Source organism: Leptonychotes weddellii, chromosome 14 (genome assembly GCF_054177405.1).
Source record: "Leptonychotes weddellii isolate Sample4059 chromosome 14, ASM5417740v2, whole genome shotgun sequence".
Taxonomy (NCBI): Eukaryota; Metazoa; Chordata; class Mammalia; order Carnivora; family Phocidae; genus Leptonychotes; species Leptonychotes weddellii.
The window spans coordinates 61,949,521-61,956,837 of NC_138382.1; the positions used below are offsets into that span (position 1 = coordinate 61,949,521).

A 7,317-nucleotide genomic window follows, 5' to 3' on the forward strand; every position below is an offset into this window, starting at 1 on the left:
TCAAAACAAACATATCAAACTTGGTTTTCATTAGAATGTTACTTCTTTTTTTTTTAAGATTTTATTTATTTATTTGAGAGAGAGAGAATGAGAGAGAGAGCGCACATGAGAAGGGGGAGGGTCAGAGGGAGAAGCAGGCTCCCTGCGGAGCAGGGAGCCCGATGCGGGACTCGATCCTGGGACTCGATCCCGGGACTCCAGGATCATGACCTGAGCCGAAGGCAGTCGCCCAACCAACTGAGCCACCCAGGTGCCCCTAGAATGTTACTTCTTCACACTAATAAATCAAAAAGCAAAGACCCAGATTATATATATATATATAAATATATATAAAAAGCAACACAAACAATTATTGAGCTTCATCTTCTGGACAAGAATGCCAAGTTAGTCTCTCTTCATAAAAAAGCAATTACAATCTGAGGACACTTCATATTTGCCTCTTTTGCCAGCACCAAGTCTGCCTCATCTGAATCTTTCCATTTCATGAGAAACATTAATTCTCCCCTGCCGTCTGTGGCACCAATTATTCGTTTAGGATCAAGGCCTCTGGCAAAGCCTCTTGGTTTATCAGCATCTCTTTTCTTCTTTGATTTGCTATCATCAGATTCACTGTCAGATATTTTCTTTTTGTACCATCTTTTCCTTTACCAGCTTTTTGAGAATTAAGAAATGCTTCAATTAACTCTGGACAACCTAAATTTTCTTCAGGTTCCCAAGTATTGTCAGCATCTGTAAATCCCTTCCACTTCAGGAAATACTCCCCCTTCCCATTCACTACATGTCGGTCCAGTACGTTTTCCCACCACAAATTTTTCAGGCTCTGCCTCTTCTACTTTTTTACTCTTTCCATTTTGTTTCTTTCCCATTTTTTGTAGTGTAGTTTTATTGGAGGCCATTTTTTATTGCAGACTTGAAGAGCTATTATTATTCACTGCCTCCGAGCTGCTCCGGGGCCCGGGTCTGCAGCGTCTGCGCGCCTCAAGCTCCAGCCACATGCGAGGAGCTAAGCTGAGATTTTCAGGGACACATTCAGGATGCTGCAACCAGCACGGACCCTCCACAGGGAAAGAGAGATGGCGTTAGTTGACTCTTTCTGTAAGAACTGACAGTGCAAGGTCAAGTCTCTTGATAAGCATTTGTGGGCACCTGGGTGGCTCAGACTGTTAAGCGTCTCCCTTTGGATCAAGTCATGATCCCAGGGTCTTGGGATCGAGCCCCGCATCGGGCTCCCTGCTCGGCGGGAAGTCTGCCTCTCCCCCTCCCACTCCCCCTGCTTGTGTTCCCTCTCTCGCTGTCAAAATAAATAAAATCTTTCAAAAAGCATTTGTGTGTGTAGCCACATTCAAAGCAGCATTGTTCACAATAGCCAAGAGGTGGAAACAACCCAAGGCCATGGACAAGATGAATAGATAAACAAAATGTGGCATATACATACAATGGAATGTTATTTAGCCTTAAAATGGAAGAAAATCCTGACATGTGCTCCAACATGGATGAACCTTGAAAACATTATGCCAAGTGAAATAAGCCAGTCACAAAAAGACAGATATTGTGTGATTCTACTTATATGATGTATCGGGAGTAGTCAAACTCATAGAAACAGCAAGTAGAATGGTGGTTCCCAGGAGCTGAAGGGGGGCGGCGGGGGGTGGGGGGGAGAAATGGGAAGCTGTTGTTTAAAAGGTAGAGTTTCAGTTTTGCAAGATGGAAAGTTCTGGAGATAGGTTGCATAACAATGTGAATGTGCTTAACACTGAAAAATGGTTAAGATGGCCACAATTTTTTTTAAAAGCAATTTGTGAATCTGCTGTCTTCTACTGAGTGGGATGTGGACGGCTCTATTTTTCATACCTTTGGATCCTACACGTGTGGGACAGTCTGAGGGGCTGGCCCTCCGAGCTCCATGCAGCTCTGATGGAAAGTTCTCAAAGCCCATAGCTTCCTGCAGGAGGCAGAGGTCCCAGGCTTGGGAGTCCTTGGCAGCTGGAGTGAACAGCCTCACGGCAGGTATGGGAGGAGCCTGTCAGGATGACTCAGGTCAGAGTCCCCGTGAAGTCGAGCAGAGCAGGGAGCCTGTGCCTGAGAATTCTTGGCAGTGTTCCCCTCCTTGACCCTGGCTTCAAGAATGAAGGGGTCAGCACAGAACTGCCCTTCCCAATGAGGCCCAAACATACCAGTCTTTTCTTTCTCCTCTGTCTGTCGTCCTGTTGCTTGCTCTGGGTTGGCTAAAGGCCCTTCTAGACAGCAGGAGAGTTATAAATGTTGATGTTCCCTACGATAGGCTGAATAATGGCCCTAAAAAATATCCAGGTCGTAATTCCTGGCCCCTGTGAATGTTAGCTTATCTGGCAAAGGAGACTTGCACACAGTATTGAATCAAGGATCTTGTGATGGGGAGATTACCCTGGATTGTCTGGATGGACCCTAAATGTAATTGCAAACTGTGTCCTTTAGAGGTAAGCAGGGGACTGGACACAGAAGAGTGAAGGCAAGGTGAGATTCAAAGAGAGATTTGAAGCTGAACCCTTCAGCCTTTGAAGATGAAGGAAGGTTCCCCCAAGGCAAGGAATGCAAGAGCATAACTCTAGAAGCTGGGAAGGACAAGGAAAGGACTCTCGCCTAGACCCTTGGGAAGGAGTGATACCTTAATTTCATCCCAGTGAAACTAGTTTCAGACTTCTGACTCCCACCTGTGAGAGAATCAATGTGTGTTGTTTTAAGCCACCAAATTTGTGGTAATTTTTAATAGCAGCCCTAGGAAACTGATCTACCCTTCGTGGTAGGCTGGCCAGTCCATGCCCTCCTTCATCCCAGCAGCTTTAGATCCACCAGAAAGGGATGAATGGAGAGGCACTGAAGTGCACCCTGCATTCCTTGGGGATCTCTACTGGAATGTGGGGGAGCAGAGCCCTGGGAATGCAGCGTGAGAAGTGCCCCAGCAGGGAGAAAGAGAGCCAGCCTAGCCCTGGCTCCCCGAGAACTTGGAAGCAGTCTACAGGAACCCCCAGGAGCTGCCCCCTGCATGCTCAATGACCCAGAATGAGCAGGGTCAACTTCGGGAGCAAAGAAAAATCTCAGAGTCCTAGAGGTGACAGAGCCCGAGCAGACATGTCTCAGGCAGGGAGAAACCTGGGCTCGGACCAACAGTTTTCAGAACAACCAGGCCCAGAGTCAAAGTTCACAACCTCCAAAAGGGGCAGAGCCCCAGGGTTGAAGACAGGGCATAACTGCCCACATGTGACTTCTCCTCGCATGTTCCCTGATGCGCCCCTAGAGTCCTTGCTGGAGAGGCCCCGGGCAGGGCCTGGAAGGCCTACACCACAACCCTGTCACAGCTGCTGAGTGGTGAGCATTCTCTCTATGTGCTCAGTGCTAATGTCACTCCCCCTGTGGGCTCTTCTGGGGAACTTTAGTGCTTTTGTCCCCTGATCATGGTGAATTTTTCTCTCACTTATTTTCTATCTTTTCTCGACTGCCTGTGAGCTGTCTCAAAGCCTGTGTGGTGGCAAGACACATTCATAAACAAATGGTTACTTTAAAAAAAAAAAACTTTCAGAAAAAGCAAACGTTAAGGACACTCCCCACCCCCGGTTTCACCTCACCTCCACTAAATGAATCCAAGAGATGAAGAAGAAATCAGCTGGATTATAAGTGTCCCTGTTCTCTATTAATGCTTAACAGATTATCCCCCGAATTTAAAACCACCATTTTATTTTGTCCAAGATCTTGTGGGACAGGACTTGGCTGGACAGTTCTTGCTTGGAGTCTCTCATGCAATTTCACTAAAGGGTCTGCTGAGGCCATAGTCATCTGAAGGCTTGACTGGGCTGGAGCTCCAAGGCGGCTTCACTCACAGGATGCCGGCTGACAGCTGCAAGATCAGGGGGCCACCAACTGGAGCATTTATGTGTAGCCTCTCCATGTGGCCTGGGCTTCCTCACAACATGGTGGCCTCAGGGAATTCAGAGTTGCTGTTTTTTTTATACTTAGTCGCTCAGAGCCCTGAAAGTGAGAGACCTAATATATAAAATCTTCACTGCCTTAAAAAAAAAAAAAAATAACAGGGGCGCCTGGGTGCCTCAGTCAATTAGGCGTCTGCCTTCAGCTCAGGTCATGATCTCAGGGTCGTGGGATCAAGCCCCGCTTGAGGATTCTCTCCCCCTGTTCTCTCACTCTCTCAAATAAATAAATAAATCTTTCAAAACAAATAACAACTTTCTTGAGACGTAATCTTTATATCATAAGGTATAAAATTTTAGTATAGTCACAGAATTGTGCAACCACCACCACTAACCAATTTCAGAGTGTTTTTACCACTCAAAAGGAACCCCATACCCATTATCTGTCACTTCCCATTCCTCCCTCCCTCCAGGCCTGTCCTGACGGTAGAGGCACTTCTGTAGCTCGGTATGACTAGCTGAGCCCCACCAAGCTGCCGTTCTTGGGTCTGCCAAAAGCTGGCCCAGAGGCCCCTTGCTCTGGGCCTTCAGTTCTCACTCCCTCTTTTAGGCGGAGGGATTCAGTGGGTGCCAGGAGGGCAGCCCTGCTTTTCCTTGCGCTTCTCCATAAATTATTTTCTCACTTCTGCCAAAAGCTGCCCCAAACCCGTCCAAACTCTCGTGAGAAACAAAACTGTCACGTCTCACAAGCTGCTTGGGTTTCTACCACTTCCTTCCTCTGAAGCAATGAAGCACAAACCATGAACCTGTTGGGATTCATTCATTCAATAAATATTTATTAACAGTCTGCTTTGTGACATGAACTATTTTAGGAACCGGGGCTACCTTCCTGAACAAAAATACAGAAATCCCTGTTCCCCTGGATCTGTTTGAGTGGAGAGAAAGGAATAAGGAATAAGCAAAATAAATAGCATGTCACAAGGTGAAAAGAGCTGTGGGGACATATGGGAGAGCAAGCAGGACAGGGAATGCGAGAGGGACGGCAGTTTTAAATAGGGTGGTCAGGACAGGCCTCACCAAGAGAGTGACAAGGGGGAAATGCAGGGATAAAAGCATAAGTGAAAAACCCTTTGCTGGGTCTCCTTTGTCCCTGAATAAATTCCTGACTTTGAACATGGCCTTCAGCTCGTTCATGGCCTGGATCCTGCTTTCTCCAGTCTCACCAACACAAAGTCCACTACATAAATACACACACACACACACTGACCAGCCTTGAATGTGTGGACTCTCCCTGTGTCTCACACAGCGGGTCTGTAATGCTACTCACAGCATAAACATAAACTAACAGAAGGTTCGTGAGAGAACATAGGAGGCTAGCTGAATGGAGCAACATGGAAAACAAACAAAAGCCCTAGCTACAGGGGTGCCGGGCTGGCTCAGTCCGTACAGCATGCATCGCTTGATCTCGGGGTTGTGAGTTTGAGCCCTATGTTGGGTGTGGAGCCTACTTGAGAAAAAAAAAAATCCTAGCCATAAAGTGAGGCTTCCAACCTCAAGCTCATTTATAACTGCAGATCATCAGCATGTGAAGGGTCAGTTAGAGGTCATCCATTCCACCCCTTGGTGGGGCCCAGAGAGAGATGGTGGCATTCTTGGGGTCACACAGCCTTATCTGCACATCAAGGTCAGATATTCTGCAGGAATAACATTTTACGCATGCAGTTTTTTTTATGAGACTTCAAGTTCCTCTATTGAGTGTCAGAAGGAGAAATGACCGGTTAGACTTCCCCTCCACCAACTGACCACGGCTGAGCTGAGTGCCTAAGTTAAAGGGCCCCTTGCAGATCTCTGTGACCCCCAAGGCAGCACCGTCTTTCCTGACTGAGGATTCTGTCTGGGGGCTCTAGGTGTGTGCTGGAAAGAAAAGGGTGGGCTCTTTGCTGTTTCTCAGGAGGAGGGGATTGTCAAAACACAGAACCCAGAAAGAATCTTGCCATGGACTGAGGCTTGGTCCGCTCTGGTGTGATCTTATGAGTTGGGACTCTGTGGTTGGCACCAGATTCTCTGCCACGGGGCCAGAGGAGGGGAGTCTCTGTTGCCTCGGAAAGAAAAGGGGCACTTTAGAACTTCAGGACTAAAGTGTATAAGCATAACACACATGAGGAAGTTAGAACTAAGTGTGAAGGTCATCAGATTGTGACAAAGCCAACAAAAACAGTCAAATGAATAAAGCTGTGTTATCAATCCTTCTATAGGGGGATGGAGATGGGGGGTAAGGGGGTGCATGAGAGCCTGCTTGTGTGAAGGTCAAGTCTTATTACTCCTACTTCCCCAGATGATTCCACCTAAATCACCAAATCCCTCCCAAGCTCTTGGGACCCAGAGGCTTCAAGAATATCCATAAGCCCTTCTCCCAATTGCCTCCTCCATGGGCTAGTGCCTCCCCCACCGCAGGCCTCCCTCCCAGACCTCCTCATGGTCTCAGTCTCATATTCTCTCCCCGAGGCTGCCCCCATCCCTGACTTCCCTCTAACCCCCACTATCCTTCAGATTGAGGCTCTTAGAAGCTGTGTGACCCTGAGCAATTGTCTTGACCTTTTGCAATCTGCTTCCTGTCCAGAAGCATTTATGCTGGTGATGACAAGGCCCACCATTTATTGAGCAAGGTCCCACTGCCAGGTTCAGTGCTGAAAATTTAACATACGAGTCTTCATTTAAGCCTCACAATACCCCTATGACATAGATTCTGTTATTTTCATTTTATTGGCTAGGAAACTGAGGCTCAGAAACGTAAAACCATTTGCCTGAGGTCCCATCGCCAGTACTTGGCTGACTCAGTATTTGAACTGAGGTTATAGTCCAGGCTCAAGTCCCCTACTACTGTTTCTGGTAAGGTTTCCCTGAGGATTCCCCTTCCCCACAGGAGGACTGGCAAAGTGTTCCTAAGTATATTTAAAAATGAAATACTGTTAAAGGTCACTCATCCACCAGAAAAGTCTCCCCCTCCAGCCACCAAAACTGGATGGGTGAAATGGACAGACAACACACTAGCCGAGATACCAGTAAGAAAAAAGTTTACCACTCTTGCAATCAAAGAAATACAAGTTAAAATTAAAACTGTGTGTTGCTTTTTGCTTATCAGACTGGGAAAGATAGAAAAAGAATGGCTACACTAAAGCCCGGGGGCATAATTTAATTTACTCCTAATTTGTTGCTATTTGTCCATAGAATGGACTTGACAATTTTTCACTCAACATGTTAATCTTCGCTGGGTTTGTTAGAAGAGCAACAAACTTTGTAAGGATAGTTGCAAAGACAAGTCAAGTGCAAAACAAGGTAAGGGGCCAAACGGAGCGCAGGAGGTCGCCCGCGCTGCGCTTGCGACTCGGGCTGGCTCGCCGCTGGCTCGGTAAGGGTG

The 7,317-nt window shown here is 47.1% G+C and overlaps 1 pseudogene; it reads right to left on the reverse strand.

The window, feature by feature from the left end:
* Nucleotides 1-263: 263 nt before the first annotated feature.
* Nucleotides 264-920, reverse strand: LOC102739800 (chromobox protein homolog 3 pseudogene; annotated as a pseudogene).
* Nucleotides 921-7,317: the final 6,397 nt, after the last annotated feature.